Source organism: Danio rerio, chromosome 4 (assembly GCF_052040795.2).
Source record: "Danio rerio strain M-AB ecotype USA chromosome 4, GRCz13ab, whole genome shotgun sequence".
In the NCBI taxonomy this organism is placed as follows: domain Eukaryota; kingdom Metazoa; phylum Chordata; class Actinopteri; order Cypriniformes; family Danionidae; genus Danio; species Danio rerio.
Genome location: NC_141024.2, coordinates 35,598,746 through 35,623,803, shown reverse-complemented (window position 1 = coordinate 35,623,803; position 25,058 = coordinate 35,598,746). Strand labels below are relative to the sequence as shown.

Below are 25,058 nucleotides of genomic sequence, written 5' to 3'. Positions count from 1 at the left end.
TTTTAAAATTGCAGCAGTCGTCAATTGTTTGCATTTCCATTGTTTCTTGGGAAAAGCGTTGTGCTGGTAGGAGGAGAAAAACAACAGAGTGTTCTCACTGAAGAGAAAGGGGCTTATCACAGGGAGGAACATACCACACATAGGTCACAACGGCTGTTTCATAGCTCGCCGTGATCGTATGGTGGTTAGTACTCTGCGTTGTGGCTGCAGCAACCCCGGTTCGAATCCGGGTCATGGCAGGTTTTTCAATGTGTCAATAGCCGCGTTTCCACTATCGTGCCTAAAGCAAGCGAGCCAGGGCGAGCCAAGGCCAGTGGGGTTTCCACTGTCACTTCCGTGGCCTAATCAGGCCAAAGCGGGGCTTTCTTGGGGCCAGCGGCTGGCCTTTTTCGGCCCGCCGAATACCTTGGGCCAAGGAGGGCCAGCTGGGGCTTCGGGGCGGAGTGAAAGGAGAGGCGGGCAGTTTTCTGATTGCACATGAGTACATGCGCCAAACAAATAAAGAAATAAGGGAAAGAAAACATCTAGCCTTATAGTCTGGGGTCCTTTTGCGTATGATCACCCTTATGTTTCCCTTTTAAATGTAAGGCTGCTGCATAAAATAATAAAGTAGTTTTAATTTATAGTGACGTTCTTTGCTGCGTCCTCCTTTATGTTTCAATAACGCATAATAATCTTTACACCATATTAAAAACACATCAGACAGTAAAGGTTTTCGAGAGTTTTTGTCAAGTTTAAAATGTTTGTTTGTTTGTGCACGTTTAGATGCCTGTATGTGTGTGTGAGACCGGGCAAAAGCGCTCCTTCACAGCTCTGTTATGCCGCGAGCGGCTTTTTTCTTCATTTATTTTGGAGATAATACACATATAAATACAACAGAAAGACATAAACTTAACAAAATACGTGCCCACTTTCGTAGACTTTAAACAATATATTGTCATATCTTGATAAAATAGCCTAAGGTAGCCTATATTGAAATTAATTTAAAGAATTACAAATATCGGATATATATATAATCACATTAAATAAATTAACCAATATAAAATAAACAAAAGCTAACTATAGCAATGTAGGTAGCCTATATACAATATACAAATCAAACCGTTTTAAAGCCACACATAGCCTAACTTTCATTTTGCAAAGACCTGTCTGAAAAAAAAAAAAGATTTTCGATATTTTTTAAAAACAATAAACACCGGAGAAGGTTTGAAATATTTATATAAAGTAAATATTTATATAAGTAAATATTTATAAAGTATTTGGATACGATGATATTAATCAAATCGCGCAAACAGAGCAATATTTGGGTGAGTGAAAGCAGAATCTCCTATACCTTTTTTTCTGTCACTCAGTCCTGCGCAGCACTCGCTGCTTTAAACGCATATGGGGGAAAGTCCAAACACAAAATGTGTTCTATATCCTCAAACAACTGTTTATGTTTTTATTTGACGTGGTTAAATTTATAAATGAAACTTTAAATGATGAGTTTTAGTGAATAGCTGCCGAGCGCAACAAATAGCCTATGGCTATATTTTATTAGGCTACTCGCTCTTGTGCTGAAAACTTAACACGACTTCTATCAACACGAGGATGTTAAAATATACATGCCATATCGAGTTATAAAGGAGAATTTCTGTGGCTTTATATTATGGATGTGTGCGCTCTCTGTGATGGGTCCCTGCGTTAGTGGCGAGAGCACTCCATGCACAATGCAGTCGGTCGGCGAGTAAACAAATGTAATAAATGGAAATACACAGGTCTGTGCGTATAGACATATAATGTACTGCTGTACAGTAACGTGTCGTTTGTTTGTTTCGGTTGTCTTCATTTTAATGGTTTCGTTTCGTGATGATTTATGGTGTGCTTTATCTGCCTGATTCCCGCTGAAGTGGGCGGGTTGTGTGACGTTTGATTCGGGGACGTTCTGTGGGCGGTGTTTGCGTGACGCGCTGTGAGCTTTAGCCCGACAGTGGAAACGCGACATGATATCAGCCTCATTTCTCAACCTCCCGGGCTATTGGCCCGCCCCAGCCCGATTAAAGCCCTGGCTCGCACTGGCCCGATAGTGGAAATGCGGCTATTGGTGTCGCACTCTGTGTTGCCATCCGTTATCTCCAGCCTTCTTTTAGTGCAGGCTGTGCTAATGGCACGTCCTGAATGTTTACGTTTCCTAAAGTGTGGAAGACTAGGGATATGATATAAGAGAAATAGGATCTTTGATGCCAGCATGCTGTGTAGATAAGTACTGATCAAGTCACGCTTCTAAGGCATGGAAGGAATCTTTTCAATTGTTGAGTGTCCATTCATTGCCACAACAGCAGAAAGACATTCTGCAGTTATCATTGATCTATTTAATGTCTCCTACATGACATGAAGTCCAAACTATTGTGTTGTACTGATGTCTACACCTACAAAAACCATAAACCCAACCTCAAAGTAACCTGTCGTGTTTTAGCAACCTCCACACCAACCATAAGGTTAAAACCCCATCTCACGGTAAACTTTAGTGTACTGTAAAGGTCTGGGCCGACCACAACCCAAACCTTGCTTACTTGTAAATTACTGTTGTGGAGCCCGGATAGCTCAGTCGGTAGAGCATCAGACTTTTAATCTGAGGGTCCAGGGTTCAAGTCCCTGTTCGGGCGTGTGAAGCTCATTTTGTGGAGCCACAGCTTTTGCCGTTGAGCTATCGCTTGATGAAAGTTTCATCCGGATGCACAATATGTGTACTAGGCATAAAGAAATGGAGGTACGGACAGTCTTGTAGTCGTGGCTGAGTGGTTAAGGCGATGGACTTGAAATCCATTGGGGTCTCCCCGCGCAGCTTCGAATCCTGCCGACTACGTCCTCCCCCTTTTTAAAATTGCAGCAGTCGTCAATTGTTTGCATTTCCATTGTTTCTTGGGAAAAGCGTTGTGCTGGTAGGAGGAGAAAAACAACAGAGTGTTCTCACTGAAGAGAAAGGGGCTTATCACAGGGAGGAACATACCACACATAGGTCACAACGGCTGTTTCATAGCTCGCCGTGATCGTATAGTGGTTAGTACTCTGCATTGTGGCCGCAGCAACCCCGGTTCGAATCCGGATCACGGCAGGTTTTTCAAGGTGACATTGGTGTCGCACTCTGTGTTGCCATCCGTTACCTCCAGCCTTCTTTTAGTGCAGGCTGTGCTAATGGCACGTCCTGAATGTTTACGTTTCCTAAAGTGTGGAAGACTAGGGATATGATATAAGAGAAATAGGATCTTTGATGCCAGCATGCTGTGTAGATAAGTACTGATCAAGTCACGCTTCTAAGGCATGGAAGGAATCTTTTCAATTGTTGAGTGTCCATTCATTGCCACAACAGCAGAAAGACATTCTGCAGTTATCATTGATCTATTTAATGTCTCCTACATGACATGAAGTCCAAACTATTGTGTTGTACTGATGTCTACACCTACAAAAACCATAAACCCAACCTCAAAGTAACCTGTCGTGTTTTAGCAACCTCCACACCAACCATAAGGTTAAAACCCCATCTCACGGTAAACTTTAGTGTACTGTAAAGGTCTGGGCCGACCACAACCCAAACCTTGCTTACTTGTAAATTACTGTTGTGGAGCCCGGATAGCTCAGTCGGTAGAGCATCAGACTTTTAATCTGAGGGTCCAGGGTTCAAGTCCCTGTTCGGGCGTGTGACTCTCATTTTGTGGAGCCACAGCTTTTGCCGTTGAGCTATCGCTTGATGAAAGTTTCATCCGGATGCACAATATGTGTACTAGGCATAAAGAAATGGCGGTACAGACAGTCTTGTAGTCGTGGCCGAGTGGTTAAGGCGATGGACTTGAAATCCATTGGGGTCTCCCCGCGCAGGTTCGAATCCTGCCGACTACGTCCTCCCCCTTTTTAAAATTGCAGCAGTCGTCAATTGTTTGCATTTCCATTGTTTCTTGGGAAAAGCGTTGTGCTGGTACGAGGAGAAAAACAACAGAGTGTTCTCACTGAAGAGAAAGGGGCTTATCACAGGGAGGAACATACCACACATAGGTCTCAACGGCTGTTTCATAGCTCGCCGTGATCGTATAGTGGTTAGTACTCTGCGTTGTGGCCGCAGCAACCCCGGTTCGAATCCGGGTCACGGCAGGTTTTTCAAGGTGACATTGGTGTCGCACTCTGTGTTGCCATCCGTTATCTCCAGCCTTCTTTTAGTGCAGGCTGTGCTAATGGCACGTCCTGAATGTTTACGTTTCCTAAAGTGTGGAAGACTAGGGATATGATATAAGAGAAATAGGATCTTTGATGCCAGCATGCTGTGTAGATAAGTACTGATCAAGTCACGCTACTAAGGCATGGAAGGAATCTTTTCAATTGTTGAGTGTCCATTCATTGCCACAACAGCAGAAAGACATTCTGCAGTTATCATTGAACTATTTAATGTCTCCTACATGACATGAAGTTCAAAATATTGTGTTGTACTGATGTCTACACCTACAAAAACCATAAACCCAACCTCAAAGTAACCTGTCGTGTTTTAGCAACATCCACACCAACCATAAGCTTAAAACCCCATCTCACGGTAAACTTTAGTGTATTGTAAAGGTCTGCGCCGACCACAACCCAAACCTTGCCTACTTATAAATTACTGTTGTGTAGCCCGGATAGCTCAGTCGGTAGAGCATCAGACTTTTATGCTGAGGGTCCAGGGTTCAAGTCACTGTTCGGGCGTATGACGCTAATTTTGTGGAGCCACAGCTTTTGCCGTTGAGCTATCGTTCGATGAAAGTTTCATCTGGATGCACAATATGTGTACTAGGCATAAAGAAATGGCAGAACAGTCAGTCTTGTAGTCGTGGCCGAGTGGTTAAGGCGATGGACTAGAAATCCATTGGGGCTCCCCGCGCAGGTTCGAATCCTGCCGATTATGTCCTCCCCCTTTTTAAAATTGCAGCAGTCGTCAATTGTTTGCATTTCTATTGTTTCTTGGGAAAAGTGTTGTGCTGGTAGGAGGAGAAAAACAACAGAGTCTTCTCACTGAAGAGAAAGAGGCTTACAACAGGCAGGAACATACCACACATAGGCCACAACGGCTGTTTCGTAGCTCGCTGTGATTGTATAGTGATTAATACTCTGCGTTGTGGCCGCAGCAACCCCGCTTCGAATCTGCGTCACGGCAGGTTTTTCAAGGTGACATTGGTGTCGCACTCTGTGTTGCCATCCGTTATCTCCAGCCTTCTTTTAGTGCAGGCTGTGCTAATGGCACGTCCTGAATGTTTACGTTTCCTAAAGTGTGGAAGACTAGGGATATGATATAAGAGAAAAACGCTAGCTTAGTCGGCAGGAGAAGCACTTTAACATCGAGACCAGCAGCCTGTAAGTACATTTAAGACTTGTTTCAGTTGTTGTGTATGGTTTGAGGACTTGTTTTCAGCTGTTTGTGCAAAGTTGTAGGACATTTAAACTTGCTTTCAGTTGTGTATCATACTAGAAGTGTTTAGCCACTGTGTCCTTGGTTACTATAAGAGCTTGTGTAGCGAACGCGGCCGGTTTCGCGTCGTCCGCCTCAGTTTCGGCCCTTGTTTTGACTCGGGAGGCGTGTCCAAACGCCAGGTAACCACTATATAGTGAGCACGCTAGCTTAGTTGGCAGGAGAAGCACTTTAACATCGAGACCAGCAGCCTGTAAGTACATTTAAGACTTGTTTCAGTTGTTGTGTATGGTTTGAGGACTTGTTTTTAGCTGTTTGTGCAAAGTTGTAGGACATTTAAACTTGCTTTCAGTTGTGTATCATACTAGAAGTGTTTAACCACTGTGTCCTTGGTTACTATAAGAGCTTGTGTAGCGAACGCGGACGGTTTCGCGTCTTCCGCCTCAGTTTCGGCCCTTGTTTTGACTCGGGAGGCGTGTCCAAACGCCAGGTAACCACTATATAGTGAGCACGCTAGCTTAGTCGGCAGGAGAAGCACTTTAACATCGAGACCAGCAGCCTGTAAGTACATTTAAGACTTGTTTCAGTTGTTGTGTATGGTTTGAGGACTTGTTTTCAGCTGTTTGTGCAAAGTTGTAGGACATTTAAACTTGCTTTCAGTTGTGTATCATACTAGAAGTGTTTAGCCACTGTTTCCTTGGTTACTATAAGAGCTTGTGTAGCGAACGCAGATGGTTTCGCGTCATCCGCCTCAGTTTCAGCCCTTGTTTTAACTCGGGAGGCGTGTCCAGCTGAATTCAATCAGCTAGTGCTTTGGGGTTATATAAACAACTAGTTCACCGCGGCAGCGGTCGCGGCAGCCTCGTGTGAAGACCGCCTCGTGTGAAGACCGACGAGTGTAAAGACCATCGACTCTACCTGCGAGTGTAAAGACCATCGACTCTACCTGCGAGTGTAAAGACCATCGACTCTACCTGCCGACGAGTGTAAAGACCATCGACTCTACCTGCGAGTGTAAAGACCATCGACTCTACCTGCGCGACTCCACCGAGCAAAGACACCGACAAAGCACTTGAGTACTTTACTTTCTTGTTTTACTTTATCTTTTGTTGTCAGTGCACTTTTATTATGTGTTTCTAATTCCTGTTGTTACTAACACTCGCAAAACACGGGAGGTACGCTGCAGGCGTAATCCTCACAACCTTCGTTCAATACATGTATCTGCTATTTCACAACTCTCTCTCTCCGTGGGCCTCTGGAATTGTCAATCAGCTGTTAACAAGGCAGATTTTATTACCTCCATAGCTACATATTCTGACTATAATCTCATGGCTCTAACTGAGACCTGGTTAAGGCCGGAGGACACTGCTACACATGCTACTCTTTCTGCTAATTTCTCTTTTTCCCACACTCCTCGTCACACAGGGAGAGGGGGTGGGACTGGACTACTAATTTCCAAAGAATGGAAATTTACTCTGATAACGTCCCTGCCAACAATCAGCTCCTTTGAATTCCATGCAGTCACCATTATCCACCCCTTCTACATAAATGTGGTTGTCATCTACCGCCCGCCAGGTAAATTAGGTCACTTCTTAGATGAACTGGATGTTCTTCTCTCATCTTTTTCTAATATTGACACTCCCTTGTTGGTGCTAGGTGACTTCAACATTTACGTTGACAAACCGCAAGCTGCAGACTTTCAGACTCTGCTTGCCTCTTTTGACCTAAAAAGAGCACCTACCTCTGCTACCCACAAATCAGGTAATCAGCTAGACCTTATTTACACACGACACTGCTTCGCTGATCAAACAATAGTAACTCCACTACAAATATCGGATCATTTCCTTCTGTCTCTCAACATCCACATTACTCCTGAGCCGCCACACACTCCAACACTGGTTACCTTTCGCAGAAACCTACGATCTCTCTCACCCAATAGACTATCCACCATTGTTTCAGACTCTCTTCCTCCATCTTGCAAACTCTCTGCACTTGATTCGAACAGTGCCACTGATACACTCTGCTCCACACTAGCATCATGTCTAGACCGATTATGTCCTCTTGCATCCAGGCCAGCCCGTGCCAGTCCTCCTGCACCCTGGCTCTCGGATGCTCTCCGTGAGCATCGCTCAAAACTTCGGGCTGCAGAGAGAATTTGGCGGAAAACTAAAAATCCTGCACAGCTCTTAACATACCAAACTCTTCTGTCCTCTTTCTCAGCTGAGGTTACTTCTGCAAAGCAGACATATTACCGTCTGAAAATCAACAATGCCACAAATCCTCGCCTACTTTTTAAAACATTTTCCTCCCTCCTCTATCCTCCTCCTCCACCCGCATCCTCCACACTTACTACTGATGACTTTGCTACATTCTTTTGCACCAAAACTGCAAAAATCAGTGCTCAATTTGCTGCACCTACAACAAACACGCAAGATACACCACCAACACCACACACACTCACCTCTTTTTCTCAGCTCTCTGAGTCGGAGGTGTCCAAACTCGTGCTATCTAGCCATGCAACCCCCTGTCCACTCGATCCCATTCCCTCTCATCTCTTGCAAGCCATCTCTCCTGCAGTCATACCGACTGACTCACATAATCAACACATCTCTTGACTCTGGTTTATTCCCCACTTCATTTAAGCAGACTAGGGTAACCCCACTGCTAAAGAAACCCAACCTGGACCATACGCTACTTGAAAACTATAGACCAGTATCCCTGCTTCCATTCTTGGCCAAGATTCTGGAGAAAGTAGTGTTCAATCAAGTCCTGGACTTTCTTACTCAAAACTATCTCATGGACAACAAGCAATCCGGCTTTAAGAAAGGCCACTCAACTGAGACTGCCCTGCTCTCGGTCGTGGAGGATCTCAGACTGGCTAAAGCAGTCTCAAAATCATCAGTCCTCATTTTGCTGGACTTGTCAGCTGCTTTTGACACTGTCAACCACCAGATCCTGCTATCTACCCTCGAGTCACTGGGCGTTGCGGGCACTGTTATACAATGGTTCAGATCTTACCTCTCTGACAGGTCATTCAGGGTGTCTTGGAGGGGAGAGGTGTCCAACCTACAGCATCTAAACACTGGGGTACCTCAAGGCTCTGTTCTTGGGCGACTTCTCTTCTCCATCTACACGTCATCTCTAGGACCAGTCATCCAGAGACATGGATTCTCCTACCACTGCTATGCTGAAGATACCCAGCTATTCCTCTCTTTTCATCCTGATGATCCCTCGCTTCCAGCTCGCATCTCAGCCTGCCTGTTGGATATTTCACACTGGATGAAAGATCATCATCTTCAGCTGAACCTCGCAAAAACGGAAATGCTTGTAGTTTCTGCCGACCCGACTCTAGACCATAACTATTTAATCCAGATGGATGGGGCAACCATTACTGCATCCAAAATGGTGAAAAGCCTTGGAGTAACGATTGATGACCAACTAAACTTCTCTGACCACATTTCCATAACTGCTCGATCGTGCAGATTCGCACTCTATAACATCAGAAAGATCTGACCCTACTTATCTGAACATGCAGCTCAACTCCTTGTTCAAGCTCTTGTTCTCTCCAAACTGGATTACTGCAACTCTCTACTAGCTGGGCTTCCAGCTAACTCTATCAAGCCTCTTCAACTGCTCCAGAACGCAGCAGCACGAGTGGTCTTCAATGAACCTAAACGTGCACATGTCACTCCGCTGCTCATCCGTTTGCACTGGCTGCCAGTTGCTGCTCGCATCAAATTCAAAGCTCTAATGTTTGCCTACAAAGTGACTTCTGGCCTTGCTCCTTATCTGCTCTCACTTCTGCAGATCTATGTGCCCTCCAGAAACATGCGTTCTGTGAATAAACGTCGCCTCGTGGTTCCATCCCAATGAGGGAAGAAATCACTTTCGCGAACGCTCACGCTCAATCTGCCCAGTTGGTGGAATGAACCCTAACTGCATCAGAACAGCAGAGTCACTCGCTATTTTCAAGAAACGACTAAAAACTCAACTATTTAGTCTCCACTTCACTTCCTAATCTGCAATTGCCTCTCTAGATATCACACTAACTGTACAAAAAAATTAATAAATAAATAAAATACTACTAATACTTTCCTTCTTACACTTTACAGACCTGAAACTTGCCTATAGCACTTATTCATTGTTGCTCTTATAGTTGTGTAAAATGCTTCCTTGTCCTCATTTGTAAGTCGCTTTGGATAAAAGCGTCTGCTAAATGACTAAATGTAAATGTAAGAGTCTCATGCTCTACCGACTGAGCTAGCCGGGCTGATGAGAAGCTCTTTCAAGAGCTAGACACCATTTTCAGTACCTATCAGTTAACAGCCAAACGCGCTAACCGATAGCGCCACAGAGACTTAGAGAAAGGTCACCTACAGTGGTAGAAAGGCGGAACTTTGTCTCAAAAGGTCTGCTATATGAACCCTAATGAAAGTTTGCTGAGAGAGAGAGGCAACAGAAATGCCCACCGTGGGGATCTAACCCAGGACTCTGAGATTAAGAGTCTCATGCTCTAACGACTGAGCTAGCCGGGTGGATGAGGAGCTTTTTCAAGAGCTAGACACCATTTACAATAATACCTTGCCTACCCGTGAGAATATTCTGCTAAATCCTTATTTCATCTTGTAACGCTGGACAGAATGTGGCCCAGGATCTATGTCCAGTGCACGTGTTAGCATTTGCAAGGCAGCAAAATGCCTAATTCGTCCCTGGGTGGGCTTGAACCACCAACCTTTCAGTTAACAGCCGAACACGCTAACCGATTGCGCCACAGAGACTTAGCAGGAGGTCACCTACAATGGTAGAAAGGCGGAACTTTGTTTCAAAAGGTCTGCTATAGGAACCCTAATGAAAGTTTGCTGAGAGAAAGAGGCAACAGAAATGCCCAACGTGGGGCTCGAACCCACGACCCTGAGATTAAGGGTCTCATGCTCTACTGACTGAACTAGCCGACCTGATGAGCAGCCTTTTCAAGAACTAGGCACCGTTTACAGTAATACCTTCCCTACCCGTGACAATCTTCTGCTAAATCCTGATTTCATCTTGTAACGCTGGACAGAATGTGGCCCTGGATATATGCCCAGTGCACGTGTTAGCAGTTGCAAGGCAGCAAAATGCAGAATTCGTCTCTGGGTAGGCTTGAACCTCACACCTTTCAGTTAATAGCCGAACGCACTAACCGATTGCGCCACAGAGACTTAGTAACTGGTCACCTTCAGTGGTAGATAGGCGGAACTTTGTTTCAAAAGGTCGAATTTGGCAAAGTAACAGAAACGCCCAACGTGGGGCTCGAACCCACGACCCTGAGATTAAGGGTCTCATGCTCTACGGACTGAACTAGCTGAGCTAATGAGGAGCTCTTTCTAGAACTAGACACCGTTTACAGTAATACCTTCCCTACCCATGACAATCTTCTGCTAAATCCTGATTTCATCTTGTAACGCTGGACAGAATGTGGCCCTGGATATATGCCCAGTGTACGTGTTAGCAGTTGCAAGGCAGCAAAATGCCTAATTCATCCCTGGGTGGGCTTGAACCACCAACCTCTCAGTTAACAGTCAAACGCGCTTACCTATTGCGCCACAGACACTTAGTAAGAGGTCACCTACAGTGGTAGATAGGCGGAACTTTGTTTCAAAAGGTCTGCTACATGAACCCTAATGAAAGTTTGCTGAGAGAGAGGCAACAGAAATGCCCAACGTGGGGATCTAACCCAGGACTCTGAGATTAAGAGTCTCATGCTCTAACGACTGAGCTAGCCGGGTGGATGAGGAGCTTTTTCAAGAGCTAGACACCGTTTACAGTAATACCTTCCCTACATAGACTTAGGGAAAGGTCACCTACAGTGGTAGAAGGCGTAACTTTGTCTCAAAAGGTCTGCTATATGAACCCTAATGTAAGTTTGCTGAGAGAGAGAGAGAAAAGTAACAGAAATGCCCAACATGGGGCTCGAACCCAGGACTCTGAGATTAAGAGTCTCATGCTCTACTGTTGGAATATCTTGCCAATTCCATGCGTGTTCAATAAGAAAAGGTCTGGAGAGGGTTTTCTTCAATGCTAAAAATATTAGTAATTTATTAGATACAAATGAATAATTCGATGACAGAGCTCTGGGTTACGTTACCCCAATGCAATACAAGAATTACATTCAAGATGTTTGCAACTAACATACATTTCCTGACTCCAGCATATTTACACAACTGACCATAACAGGTGGAGTTTTGGTTTAACGTCACTTATCAGTCATTCTGCAGTCCCTTGGCCCTTTGTAACCCCTGGACATTACTTCCTCTTTCTGCAACCTTTCTCTGCATACCAGAACTGAACACTTCCGTGCATCTTTAATATATTTCACACTTCTACAAGCATCATGACAACTTGTGACATGTCTAGACTATAGTTCTGGAACAAACATAAATTTATTCTTATTCTGCTTTTTCCACTTGTCAGCAGTTCTTCTAAAAAGTATGCAGCACAGTAAAAAAGAGGAAGTTTGTCTGGTCAAGATGTTTTATAATACAATAGAAAAGATTGATTAATCTGTTGTTAGTCTAAACATTTTCCTAATAAAAAAAACACAAAAGTAATAAAAATAAATTCATTTTCTCCAACAATTCCCCTTTTCTGCTCCTCTCTGGAGCAGACAAAAACAAAAACAGATAATCAAATCCCCACAAAAATGTCCCATTGTCATTACTGCAGGCCTTTGCCTAAATCTTTGTTTTACCTCTTATTCAAAACAATCGTTAACATCATAGTGCTCATTCATTATGTTAGATGATGCCTATAACCCCTTTCAACTAAATTTCTTTAACTTTTTTAGATTCAGTTTATAATTTCTACACTCTTGGTTCTCCTCTTCAGTGGTGCAGTCTCTTCCCTCTTGAAGTCACTCCGATATCTTCTTTTAATAAGGATTTTATTTGCTATATTTAGGCTTATTACTCCCAGCACTCTTATTAACTTCCAATTAACCAATCATTAAAATTTTCCATTCTTATACACTTTATTAATAAAGGTATTTTTTTTCTTCTTCTTCCCCAACAAAATTAGAATAAGAATGACAATAATAAAAATGTAAACAAAATTTAAAAACTCCAACATAAAAAATAAAAATCTGATTAAAATGAAATCCACACCCATAAAGATATGCTCTAATAAAAAATCCCACTGTATAATTACGATCAAAGATTAACACCTGTGAAAACACATGTGATTGGAATTAGAAATTCACTAATACAAAATTATAACCCCCCTGAATAGTTCAAACTGAATTTCAACATTTTAAATTTATTACAGCACAAAAATTACAATTGAGATTTAGGATGAAAAATCAACAACTTCAAAGTAGGATTCAACTCAACAATTATTGAAATGAAAGATTCAGAACTTAATCGTACTTAATCGAACTTAAACAATGTTATTAAACTAACAACTCAAACTCGTCATCAAATGATTAAAACCAAAATTCAAACATATTTAAACTAGATTCCTTTTTTTTTTTTCCTCAATGTCTTAAAATGGGAAAATCAAAAACACAATAATGTGATTAAAATAAAATAAAAATCTTAAGAATCTCTTCAAATAAAAGGTTCAAAAACCACAATGGCTTAAAATAAAAATCTTAAAGTGTCTTTAAATGAAAGATTTAAAAACAACAATGGCTCTTCAAAAATGTGTTCAAATAAAAGAATCTTAAAATCCTCTTCAAATAAAAGAATCTTAAACTCATAATGATGTGTTTAAAATAAAATAATCTTAAAATGTCTTGAAATAAAAGATTACGAAAAAACCATACAAATGTTTTAAAATAAAAGATAAAAAGCATAAAAATTTCTTAAACTAAAATATAATAAAAAAACATAAAGAATGTCTTCTCATAAAAGATAAAAAAAATTCTGTCTAAAATAAAAGAATAAAAATAATAAAAAAAAACTTTTAAAAAAACTAACGTGTGTAAAATAAAATAATTTTAAAATGTAATTATTTATTTAATTTTTCCTAAATTTTCTCCAATCTAATTTGTCCAATTAATTCATTCATTCATTCATTTTCTTTAAGGCTTAGTTCCTTTATTAATCTGGGGCCACCATAGTGGAATGAATCGCCAACTTATTCATCATATGTTTTACACAGCGTATGCCCTTCTAGCTGTAACCCATCTCTGGGAAACATCCATACACACTTAATCACACACTTTCTGTCAGATTGTCATCTGCTAGTAAATCAGTCTTATTTTCTCTTTCTATTTTAGAATTTAATGTGGTTTTCGGTTCCCCTTTTTGTGTTGCCCTGTATCTAATATACAGTTGGCCTCATGCATTGGTGTTGCAGCGTGTTCAGCTCCCACACCAATATATGCTTACACACTCCAATTAGTCAGATATCCCCTTTTGGTGTTTTATCCCCCTTTCGGCCTGGGCCTAGCTCCAGGCCGTTTTACACCCCTATATTGACTGTCAAGTTAATCCGGCCAGCCTCACACCTTCAGCAACCTGTTTAGAAAAAATCGGGAAAAAAGGTTGTTAATTTGTCATTATATAATCTCTACATAACGCCTGTTTCACACCGCAAGCGTCAGCGGCGCGTGAGCAGAGGGTGAGCAGCGCGTGTGTTTTCGGCGTCCATGTTAACAGATTAAAGCTTTCATACCGCACGCAGCAGCAGCGCGTCAGAGCGAGGCATGAGCTTTGTTTTATGTTCACTCGAGTTATTCCTACCGGGAGCTGTTTGCACTGTGAATCTGACAACACGAAAATAAGTAAAAGAATGGCATGCATTGGTTACTTTTGTCTGTCTCATCATCTGCACGAGCATGAATTAACGAGCTGTTATTCTGCCGCTGGACATCACTGAAGCGGAGAAAGTAACACTAGTTTGATCATGTATAAATATCTTTATAACTATATTGTATAAATATGATTATAACTAGGTCTACAGCAACCTGACAATCAAAAAAACAAATGACATGACATCACAGGCGATTGTCTTCTGACTGTAGATGCTTCTCATATAAGTTTGCTTAAAAAGCATACAGTACTATTTGATCTATAAAATGTGTAAAATAAACATTTGCAGGTTAAAGAAACAGCATAGGATGAAGTTGTCGTGAGTCTTGGTGCAGATGAAAAGTTTAACAAGTGTATTTGTATATAGAGAGACATGTGTAACTAGATAGAATAGACAGAGATAGGTTGATCTCTGCAGCAGCTGCCGAAGAGCTGAAACGTCATGATTTACATAACTTTTGAAAATACGCATAATAAAACATGTGCATAACTGAGTAGGTTAAACTTTTATTTGATTAGAAAAGATGCGCATGAACTACGAAGGAAACACTTAACAAATTACAGCATGTACATTAAAAAAAGGTTTGTTAGAGATGATGATGAAAATGTGTGTGAATGGACAAACCAGCAGACTGAGCACACTGCAGAACATCTTAAATGTTGTTTTAGTCATTCTAAAATGCATTTACTGTTTCAGTATTATTGTATATTATTAATTACCTCAGAGCGTCTGGAGCATGTCAAGATGGCTTCAAACGCCCCCACGTGTTCATTGTGTGTCAGCATTGTCTTCTGAGGTGCAAGTACATTTATTAAATAAACAATTATTGCCGCAGCTTCTTCTACCACAGTAAATTCTGTTTTTACTGTTGATTTTTGGCGCAAGTTAATCAGGAAGTGACGATTGTGTTCTCTTTGACTTGTTGGATGATAACACTGCTTTATTCGCATCTTTTAGGTGTTATTCCAGTTGTGCACAAATTTATGTAATATATTTGGATGGAAACTTAGATATTGCCTAAATTTTTGTCACACACAGTACAAAGTCACGTACGAGAATGGCTTGTTCTTTTTTCATAAATAATTAGCTTAACCTTTGACATGTACTGTTACTAGATTAATGGGATTACTATTCTTTCTAAAAAGTATTTTTAGTACTGCATACCTTCTAAATGTTATCAACCTCTATCACTTGATCAATAAAAAGGCAGACACAAGTACACTGTTAAATCTATTAAAACTGATAAACGTGTATAAAAGTTTAGAAACATTTTATAAACGTCACACATTACATTACTCATTTTATTATACTTAAATATTTAAATACTTTAAATTAAAAATTATGCATTAACTTGAGCAGCTGTTTTCCCAGGCTAACTGTCTCTGTTTCACCGATGGTTGCTTCTTTTTAAATATATACGCTCATATTTGCTATAACTTTGCATGAGCAGATCAAGTTCAGCTGGAGAAAGAAATGGTGATCTCTTTTTTAAGATGTTGCCATGGTCACTCGTAATATCTGCGCTCCATTGATAATGTCTTTTTATAGTCACAGTGTGCGCGCTTAACAATGGCTGTTTCTCAATATGCGTTCTTCAGCGGTCTTGCGTCCTCGTGTTCTCGTGAAACGTCATCATCAGCTGCCTAAGTTCAGTTCCAATACTCAAGACCGCAAGTACGGAGGACGCGTGAAACTTCCCGGATGTGTTCTTGATATCGAGGACGCACCAATGCAGACTTCAGCAGCGAGCTCGCTCTGGAAGTCCCAGAAGTCATTGCGACTGGAGGTGGGAAGCGCAGCATTTTATTTAGATTTATTATTAAAGTTCAGAGATATCACTTATTTACCTCAGGAGTTTCCCTAAATGAAACGGTGTAAGTAAACATTAACATCAACATCTTATTAAAGGAATAAACACATTAAGGGTGTTTGGTTGATGAAATTCGTATTAAAATTTGTTTTATTTATATTGTGCAGAGTATATTTATAATGTTTTTATGCAAAGTATATATTTTGAAGAAGGGGGAAACAATAAATCTTTGTATGAAGGCAGTTATGTTTAAATAATTTCCATTTAAAACGCGTGAAGGTCACGTGACCATCAGGAAGAACGCAGCATCCCATTTCTCAAAGGACGCGTTCTCTGCCCTCGCGGTCTCCTGAGTTCGTTCTTCCGAGGACACCTGGCAAGACCGCACTCTACAAGAACGCAAGTCCATTCTCTGCGTTCTTGGAATTGAGAAACAGCCTCTGAGTTGGTCTACTCAATGTTGATTGATCTAACTCAGATCAGCTATTCTGAAACCAAAAAGTTTTTAATCTCTCTGTAAATCAACTCAGAGTTCAAGTTTAAACTCCGAGTTGTTTGAAACTCCTTACTGAAACAGGCCCCAGGTAAGGAAGTGAATGCCACTTGTATTTGTTTTGTTTTAGTTCAGAATAGAATTCTTTTTATGTTTCTAGCGAGGTAAGGGGTTTGCTTATGAGTTAGAATTGTTTTGTTATATTTATTTCTTTGATTTGGCTTCACTAGCGTCCCCTTACTCTTAAGTTGACCTAATTTTGTTTGATACTTTGTTTAATTTGTTACTTTAATATTGTAAATATTTTTTCTTATTGTATACATATTTGGGCATTATTCTGATTTCACTTTTTTGTACATTAAATCACTTTTGTTGGCAGTTTTGTTGTTTTTGTCTTTTACTTTTACCCATCATCTTGTAACAGTACCACACCTTTTAAATGTTATTACCTTTACCCTAGACTAACATTAAAGAGGTTGTAACACAAAAGAAGGACTTCGAAAAGCTTATAGCACCTGGTATTCCCAGGCGGTCTCCCATCCAAGTACTAACCAGGCCCAACCCTGCTTTACTTCCGAGTTCAGATGAGATTGGACATTTCCAAGGTGGTATGGCCGTAAGCGAGAGAGGCTGTCAAGAGTTGGCTATTTAAAACAGGCGCAGCACCAGGGACCGAGCGCAGCTCAGCTGGCTTCGACACAGCACCGACAGAAACAATGCCCTTGAAGGTGAAAAAAAAAAATGCCAGCGAAGCTGTGACACGGGGAAGTCTATCAGCTGCCAAATGAAGGACTTCCAAAAGCATACAGCACCTGGTATTCCCAGGCAGTCTCCCATCCAAGTACTAACCAGGCCCGACCCTGCTTTACTTCCGAATTCAGATGAGATCGGGCATTTCTTTTTTTTTTTTTTTTTTTTTTTTTTTTTTTTTTTTTTCGAAAAGCTTACAGCACCTGGTATTCCCAGGCGGTCTCCCATCCAAGTACTTACCAGGCCCGACCCTGCTTTACTTCCGAGTTCAGATGAGATCGGGCATTTCTTTTTTTTTTTTTTTTTTTTTTTTTTTATTGAACCAATTTCAATTACAATCTTTTACAGTAAATCATAATAAAACAGACATTAAAAAATCATTTCATATTCAAAAACATTAAAAATGTGGTAGTTTCCAGTTCATTTCTTTAAAAACTTGACATGCTTTGTCCGTCAGAATTTTGTGCAGCTCACTCAAAATGTTCTCATTTTTATGATATATATACAGTTTTTCCACATATCTCTCCATTTTCCTCTTAAAAATTCCCCATACATCCATCACCATTTTCTCTTTTTTTGCCACAATTCTCCTTTCCCACATTGCATTTTTCATCAGCATTATACATAGGTTTACTATTTTCTTATTTTCATTGTTCTTATTCCATCCCAACATCACTACTCTGTTCCATTCTGTTTCATTTTCATCCCAGTCTCCAAGTAGTCCTTTAATTAAAACTTTACAATCTTTTAAAAAACCTTCCAATTCTTGACAATATAAAAACATGTGTAAAAAACCCTCTTCTTCTTTTTGACATACTTTACACATTCCACTTTGTTCCATCCCTATCTTGTTTAAAATGACATCAGAAAAGATTGCTTTGTGCCTTATTAAAAATTCTAGACATTCGACTTTTGTTTCTACATACCTTCCTTTCATGTTTCCCCATATTTCATTTGCTTTTACATTTTTGTATTTCTCTATCCAGTATTTGTTTGCTGTTGGTTCTTTAAAAACATTCTCTCTAAAAAAACAATAAATATTTTTCACAGTACATTCATTAAAATTGCATATTTTTTCACCTGTTTTCACATACACTTCTTTTGTTTCTTTTTCTTTTTCAAAATTTTCTATGCTTTTTATCCATTCTTTTGGAATCGCCTGTTTAATTATGTCAAGATTTTTCTCAATTTCCTTTCTGTTGTATTCCTCTTTCGCCTCCTCCATTGTGTCTATAACATATTGTTCAGTTAAAAAGCCTTCTTTAAATTCATATAAAATGTCCCGCACTTTTAAAATCCCAACTTCTATCCATTTCTTATAGTATAAAACCTTCCCTTGACTTAAAATATTATTGTTCAAGAAAAGAGGTTGGTTTAAAATGTTTTCCCTTCCATGTGGACTATATTCCACTTGTTTTAAAAAATTCCCCCACGCACTTAAAATTTCTCTATAAAATTCAGGTAAGTTTTCTGTCATCCAAGCTTTTGTTTTCATCCATAAAATCCCATCTCCCATGTTAAAATTACCACATTTGTTTAAAAAATATTTCATTGTTTTTTTCCACTCTGCTTTGTTTTCTTTTTCTAGATACTTCTTTATTCTTTTCACTCTTAAACTATTTTTTCTTTGTTCTACATCTATTAAACCCAGACCACCCTTGTCTATTTCCCCTACGACTGTATTAAAAGCAATCCTTGGTGGCTTACCTCCCCATAAAAAATCAGTAAAACATTTTTTCAACCTCTTTTCTATCCACATTGGCATTTCTAAAACATATAAAACATGCCACAATTTAGACTCCATTAAAACATTTAAAATCAAAACTTTTCCTTTTAATGTTAGTGTTCTTAGTTTCCAGTAATTTAACCTCCTTTCTATATCTGTTAAAAAACCTTCCCACATCTTATCTCTCGCTTTTCTGGCATCTTTCCCCAATAAAACCCCTAAAATCTTGATTTCTTCTACTTCTTTGAAATTGGTGCATTCTGCTAAATCTGTTTCCTTTCCAAACTTCATATAAACCGTTTTGTCTTCATTTACTTTACTCCCCGATCCTTTACAAAATTGTTGTACTATTTTCATGGCTTCTTTCACACTCTCTTTTCCTTTTACTATTAATGTAGTGTCATCTGCATATTGAAACATTTTTTTATTTACTTTATTTTCTTCAATCTCAATTCCTTTTATTTTTTCTTCTTCGTTGATAGCTAAGCCCAGGGGTTCTGCCACAAGTGAATATAAAAGTGCTGACAGAGGACATCCTTGCCTTATCGATCTTGTTATTTTAAAACATTCTGTTAAAAAGCCATTACATTTAACTTTTGTTAAAATACCCTTATACAAAATCTTTATCCATTTTCTAAAAACTTCTCCAAAACCAAACTTTTTGAGTACTTTGAATAAAAACTGGTGTTCAACTCTATCAAAAGCTTTTTCAAAATCCAGACTTATTATATATCCTTCCTCTTTTTTCTCCTTCATATATTCTATGATGTCTTTTATGCTCATTGTTATGTCTGCTATGTCTCTTCCTTTTATCGCATAGGCCTGTGTTGTTTTAATTATTTTTGGCATCACTTCTTTTAATCTATTTGCTAAAATTTTTGTTAAAATCTTCAAATCTGTGTTTAACATTGTGATTGGTCTGTAATTTTTTAACAATGTCTTTTCTCCTTTTTTGTGTATTAATTTCATTAATCCCATTCCCATTCTTTCATTTAGTTCTTCTTTTTGCAGTATTTCCTTAAAAACGTCAATTAAAATTGGAATTAAAATTTCTTTAAAACATACATAAAATTCACTATTTAAACCATCTATTCCTGGACTTTTCTTTTTGTTCAAGCTTTCTATTGCTTTTCTTATTTCTTCTTCCCCTATTTCTTGGTCGCATTCTTTTTTATCCTCTTCATCTACTTTTGTTTTTATCTGTTTTAATAATTTTGCCATTTGTACTTCATCAACTCCCTGTGTTTTAAATAACTCCTCATAGTATTTTTTGATTTCTTTTAAAATTTCTTCATTTCCTTCTATGCTTTCTCCTTTTGCTCCTTGTATTATCTTTATTGTTTCTGCTTTTCCTTTTTGTCTTTCTAAATCAAAGAAGAACTTTGTGCATTTTTCTCCTTCTGCTACATATTTTGCTTTGCTTCTTAGTCTAGCTCCTTCATATTTCTTTTCTTCTATTTCTTTCAGTTTTCCCTCCATTTCTTTTATTTTTTGAATGTCTTTTTCATTTTTTCCTAGTTCTTTTTCTAAGTTTTCTTTGATTGTTTTTTCTTTGTGTCTTTTATTCTTTTGTATTATCCTACAGAATGTTAATGTTGATTTTTTAATCAGAAATTTGACATTTTCCCACCATAGTCTTTTGTCTTCATTATAAATCTGGTTTACTTTTTCCTTTTCAATTATTTCTGTTATTTTTTTAACATAGTCTTCGTTATTTAAAATATCACTATTTAATGTCCATACCCCTGGGCCTCTTTGTATTTCATCTGTATTAAAATTAAAAAATACAAATTTATGGTCACTTAAAACAGTTTCATCGTACCTTATTTTTTCTATATAAATTTCTATATTTCTTGTGCATAACACATAGTCTATTCTTGATTGGTTTACAAAATTCCCTACTATTTGTCTTCTAGAAAACTCCTTTTTCTTCCCATTTCTTTCTCTCCAAATGTCTATCATTCCTTTTTCCTCTATTAGTGATTTTAGTTCTTTCCTTCCCGTGTCTGATTTAAAAACCATACCTTCTGTTATGTCCTGTCTGCTAAAAACAGTGTTAAAATCCCCACATACTATTATTTGTTTATAGTTTTTTAAAAACCTTCTTAATATGTTAAAAAAACTTTTCTTTTCACTCTCTTCATTTGGTGCATGCACATTAACTAAAATAATATCTTTCCCTTCATATTTTATTTCTAAGATCATACATTTTCCTTGTTTGTCTTTATATATTACTTTACTCATTTGCAGTGCATTCTTCTTTATTAAAATTGCTACTCCTCTCCCAGCTTTCGTATCTCCATTACTATAATAAAAGTCCCCATCCCATTCTTTTTTATATATGTCCATCACCTCATTTTTCCAATTTGTTTCTTGTAAAATAATTATTTCTTCTCTTTTACATTTTTCCTTTACATTATTAAATTTTCTTAAGTCCATTAAACCTCTTGCATTAAAAGACACGCAATTTAAAACCATTAAAAGAAGGAAAAAGGAAATAAAAACCGTCATCTTAGTCCTCTTCTTCTCCCAAACCTCTCAAAGAATCATATCTGTTGTGGCTTTTCAGTTGTCCTTTTTTCAAACCCTTTTTTCTTGCAGTTTCTAATTTTGATAAAACTTTTGCCGATCGTCTTGTTTGTCTTTTCTCAAGTTTGTCTTTTTCTACTTCCTCCTCATGTTTTCCAGTCTCTCTGTCCGTTCCCTTGCTTTGTTCTTTAAGATCCTCTTTTTCAATTACATCCAAAACGTTTTTGAAGCTAGAAGTTATGTCCATTGGTGTCCATGCTACCTCCTCTTCATGCTCTATTTGTTGACTGTCTGTTTCTGTTTCTTTTTCCTTTTCTTTTTTTGCATTCTCCTCCTTCAATGTTATTTCCTCTGTTGTAGTTTGTATTGTTTGTGTCGTTGTTTGTTCCTCTTCATTACTTTCCTTTTCACTGTTTCCTTCATGCATTTGCCCACTCACCTGGATCTCATCCTCCTCCTCCTCTTCCTCCATCCAACATTCACACTTACTTAAATAGTTCTGGCAGTCCGGGCACTTAATAGCATCGCAGTCTCTGGCAAAATGTCCCCTTTCCTCACATTTATGGCATTTAAAGTCTGGGCAATCTTTGACCATATGGTCAGGGCTCATGCACAGCCTACAAGTCTTAACCTGGTGGCTGTGCATCACCCTAAAATATTGCTGACCTTCTGCCGTTTCCAGTCTTGTGCTGTAAGGGAGAGATATCACTTCTCTGGGGAATCTCACTTTGAGATATCGAGTTCCATCTTCTATTTCTGTGCCCGGATATACCCTTCTTTTAATTTTTGTTATGGGAAATACTCCCCAGCCTTCTAATTTATCTAATATTAATTGATCATCCAGGTAAGCGGGCAAATGCATGAAGGAAACCACGTAATCTCTATTTTGTAGCATTTTCACTTCACAGGTTTCTCCTTTTATTATTAGTCCATCCATCAGTTTATCGCATGTTTCTTCATTTTCTAAAGTTAGTTCATAATCTTTGTCCTGTCTCGGCCTTATCGCAAGAATTTTCCCAAGTCCACACTTTTCAGTTACTGCATTAATTATTTCCAAAACTCTCACCTCTTTAACTTTGTCCATATTTAGAATCACTGTTGCTTCCTTCATGTACTTTTTTCCACTTCTTTGTTGTTGCATCTCCTGTTGTTGGTTTTCTTGTCGTTCTTTGTTTACCATGTTTCTTTCTCCTTCCTGTCCAGTGTTGTTTTCCAATTGTCTTTCCCCTTGTAATCCAGTGCTGTTTTCTTTTTGTCTTTCTCCACTCCTTCCTGTGATGTTTTCCCCATGTGCATCATCAAACAAATCTGTGCTGTTGCTTTGTGAGTCCATCATTTTCTCTCAAAAAAACTGTGCTAACCACCTTCCAGCCAGCACACGTGCTGCTGTCAGGTGGTTAAAAGACAAAAAAATAAAAAAAAGTCCACTATCACAAAAAAGACACTAAATAAACTCAAAATAACACAAAAAAATGGAGAGCCTCTCTCTCCTGTCTGCAGCCTTACACTTCCTCGTTGCACTCTAGCTCCCTCTAGCGTGCTCAGGGTGGTATGGCCGTAAGCGAAAGAGGTTGTCAAGAGTTGGCTATTTAAAACAGGCGCAGCACCAGGGAGCAAGAAGCTTGGCAGTGAACTATGATCTTATTTTAATGACAAATGTCTAAGAATACTGCTGATTTACGTTTTTATTTAATTTATACATACGCAATGAATGTAAGCCTGCTAACTGTGTGTGGTTCAAATGATAGAATATGTAAACTTTGTTTATATATATAATTAAATAATAATAAATAAAAGCCTGCGTGTAAGGCTTTTATTTTGAGGACGACGTCACGAGCGCAGATTTGGTTGACCAATTAGAGGAAAGTGGGCGTTTCAGCACCGCCTACATGTGTAAAATGAATTTTAAAGTCGTTAATCCGTTTTCCTACCCTAAACCAAAAAACGAAAATCCAGCCAAAATCTTGTTTTTTCGTTTTCTCGTGAGCAAAAGAAAAACGGAAAAACGGCCGTTTTCTCCATTTCCTTTATTCCGTTTGAAAATGGAAAACAAATGAACAAAATGTACACGGACCATTTTTTGACTTTTTTGGTTTTGTGTTTGTTTTAATATTTCGTTTTAAGTTAATAAGCAGAATAACTGATGAGTTTCCGTTTTTTATGCCTACAGAATAAACAGAAAAACAAAATATTCATCGTTTTTCTGATGTTTCGTTTTCCGTAATAAAAGGAATAATCAAATGAACGGATGATACACGGACCGATTTAGTACAACTGCAATCACTTTTAAACTGTTTAGGAATCATAACTTACTGTATTTTAATCTTTTTGTTCAAGTTTGCTCCTCTCTATTGTTCTGCCAACCGGTCTCGTCTCTGCTCTGTCTCTCTCTGCCGGTGTTCCGGAGAATTCAGTTCCCCCTCCAGAGCGCATGCGCAAATTCAGTATCATGAATGATGACGCAATGAAGTCGCTCCAGCGGACCGAATCAGCAGTGTGGTGCGTGAAACCGGTTATGTTAAATTAAACATTAAGAATTAATATTTGTAAACGTGACTTTGCCAAAAACATTCCTAAATTTAAAAAAAATCCATACTATATTTTAATCATATTGCTAATTCTTATTTAATGCAAATGTTATGATTTATACACGTACACACAGCAACACTTATGCAGTGTACAGTGCAACATTCAGAGGAAAACTTTGGTCAAGGTGTCTATCTAAGACTTTTAGAATTATACAGCAAAATACAGAGACACCATTTAGGATGTTACGACATCAGATCGTTGTCATCTGTAAAGCATGCAGTCATAACAATGAAAGCACAGGAAAAGACAACTTAAGAAAAACAAACATTTATTTAGATGGACTTCGGGAAAAAGAAAAAAACTGTTTTCATCTTATGGATTTAACTAGTGCAAGCTGGGCAGAAATATTCTTTGCATACTGGCGGGTTGCCAACTCATGATTGGTGGTACCTCCGGTTACATCCGTCACAGGCAATCTGAAAGATTCATACACACAAAAAGAAAAAAAACATTAAAAGTTGTAAGAATTTCAGCCACTTTAGCAAGGCCTTAACACAACACAAGTGTGGTGTTTAAAATAATACCCAAGCTGAGGTTTGGTCATTATCACTTGGATCACTGAGTCCACAAAACTGACACAGCTCTGTTAAATCTTCTAGTAAATACATACACCAACATAAATCAGCAATTCACAAGGATCAGATTTATATTAAAAGTCATGTTAATACAGAATAAGAGCATCTGAACTTCAATTAACTTACAAACCAATGTTTTTGCAGTAACTAATCTTAACTTACCTGATTCCTGCACAAGAGTGTCCGCAATTTCTCTTCTTATTTTGTCTATGCCCTTCTTTGAATTAGAAAAGGTGATCACGTCATCCTGTAAGATTTTTTCTGCAAACTTAAAAAAAAAAAAAAAACATTAAAAACAAATACAAGTCAATTTAGCAACCTTATTTTCCATACCTTGCATACAAAAAAACACAAGATGTGCTGCCTTTTTGCAGTGGATGAGGAACTTT

At 38.8% G+C, this 25,058-nt stretch overlaps 1 protein-coding gene, 1 long non-coding RNA gene and 6 other non-coding genes across 8 annotated transcripts in view; 6 read left to right on the top strand and 2 right to left on the bottom strand.

Annotated features, from left to right (window-relative positions):
* The window catches only part of LOC147836787 (uncharacterized), a 150,092-nt gene that overhangs the window by 74,213 nt on the left and 50,821 nt on the right, over positions 1–25,058 (top strand). The gene's annotated exons all lie outside the window — the stretch shown is intronic.
* LOC148680278 (uncharacterized) overlaps positions 255–25,058 on the bottom strand; it is a 141,874-nt gene continuing 117,070 nt past the window's right edge. The window contains exon 5 of the long non-coding RNA XR_015942844.1: positions 255–2,077. This is a non-coding gene — a long non-coding RNA (uncharacterized LOC148680278). The remainder of the gene's footprint in view (positions 2,078–25,058) is intronic.
* trnak-uuu (transfer RNA lysine (anticodon UUU)) lies at positions 2,573–2,645 on the top strand. Its single transcript has one exon. It is a non-coding gene; the product is annotated as a tRNA-Lys (tRNA).
* trnas-uga (transfer RNA serine (anticodon UGA)) lies at positions 2,764–2,845 on the top strand. Its single transcript has one exon. It is a non-coding gene; the product is annotated as a tRNA-Ser (tRNA).
* On the top strand, positions 3,604–3,676 carry trnak-uuu (transfer RNA lysine (anticodon UUU)). Its single transcript has one exon. It is a non-coding gene; the product is annotated as a tRNA-Lys (tRNA).
* On the top strand, positions 3,795–3,876 carry trnas-uga (transfer RNA serine (anticodon UGA)). Its single transcript has one exon. It is a non-coding gene; the product is annotated as a tRNA-Ser (tRNA).
* On the top strand, positions 4,054–4,125 carry trnah-gug (transfer RNA histidin (anticodon GUG)). The gene has a single exon. It is a non-coding gene; the product is annotated as a tRNA-His (tRNA).
* Positions 17,004–17,122, bottom strand: LOC137494122 (5S ribosomal RNA). Its single transcript, XR_015489671.1, has one exon. It is a non-coding gene; the product is annotated as a 5S ribosomal RNA (ribosomal RNA).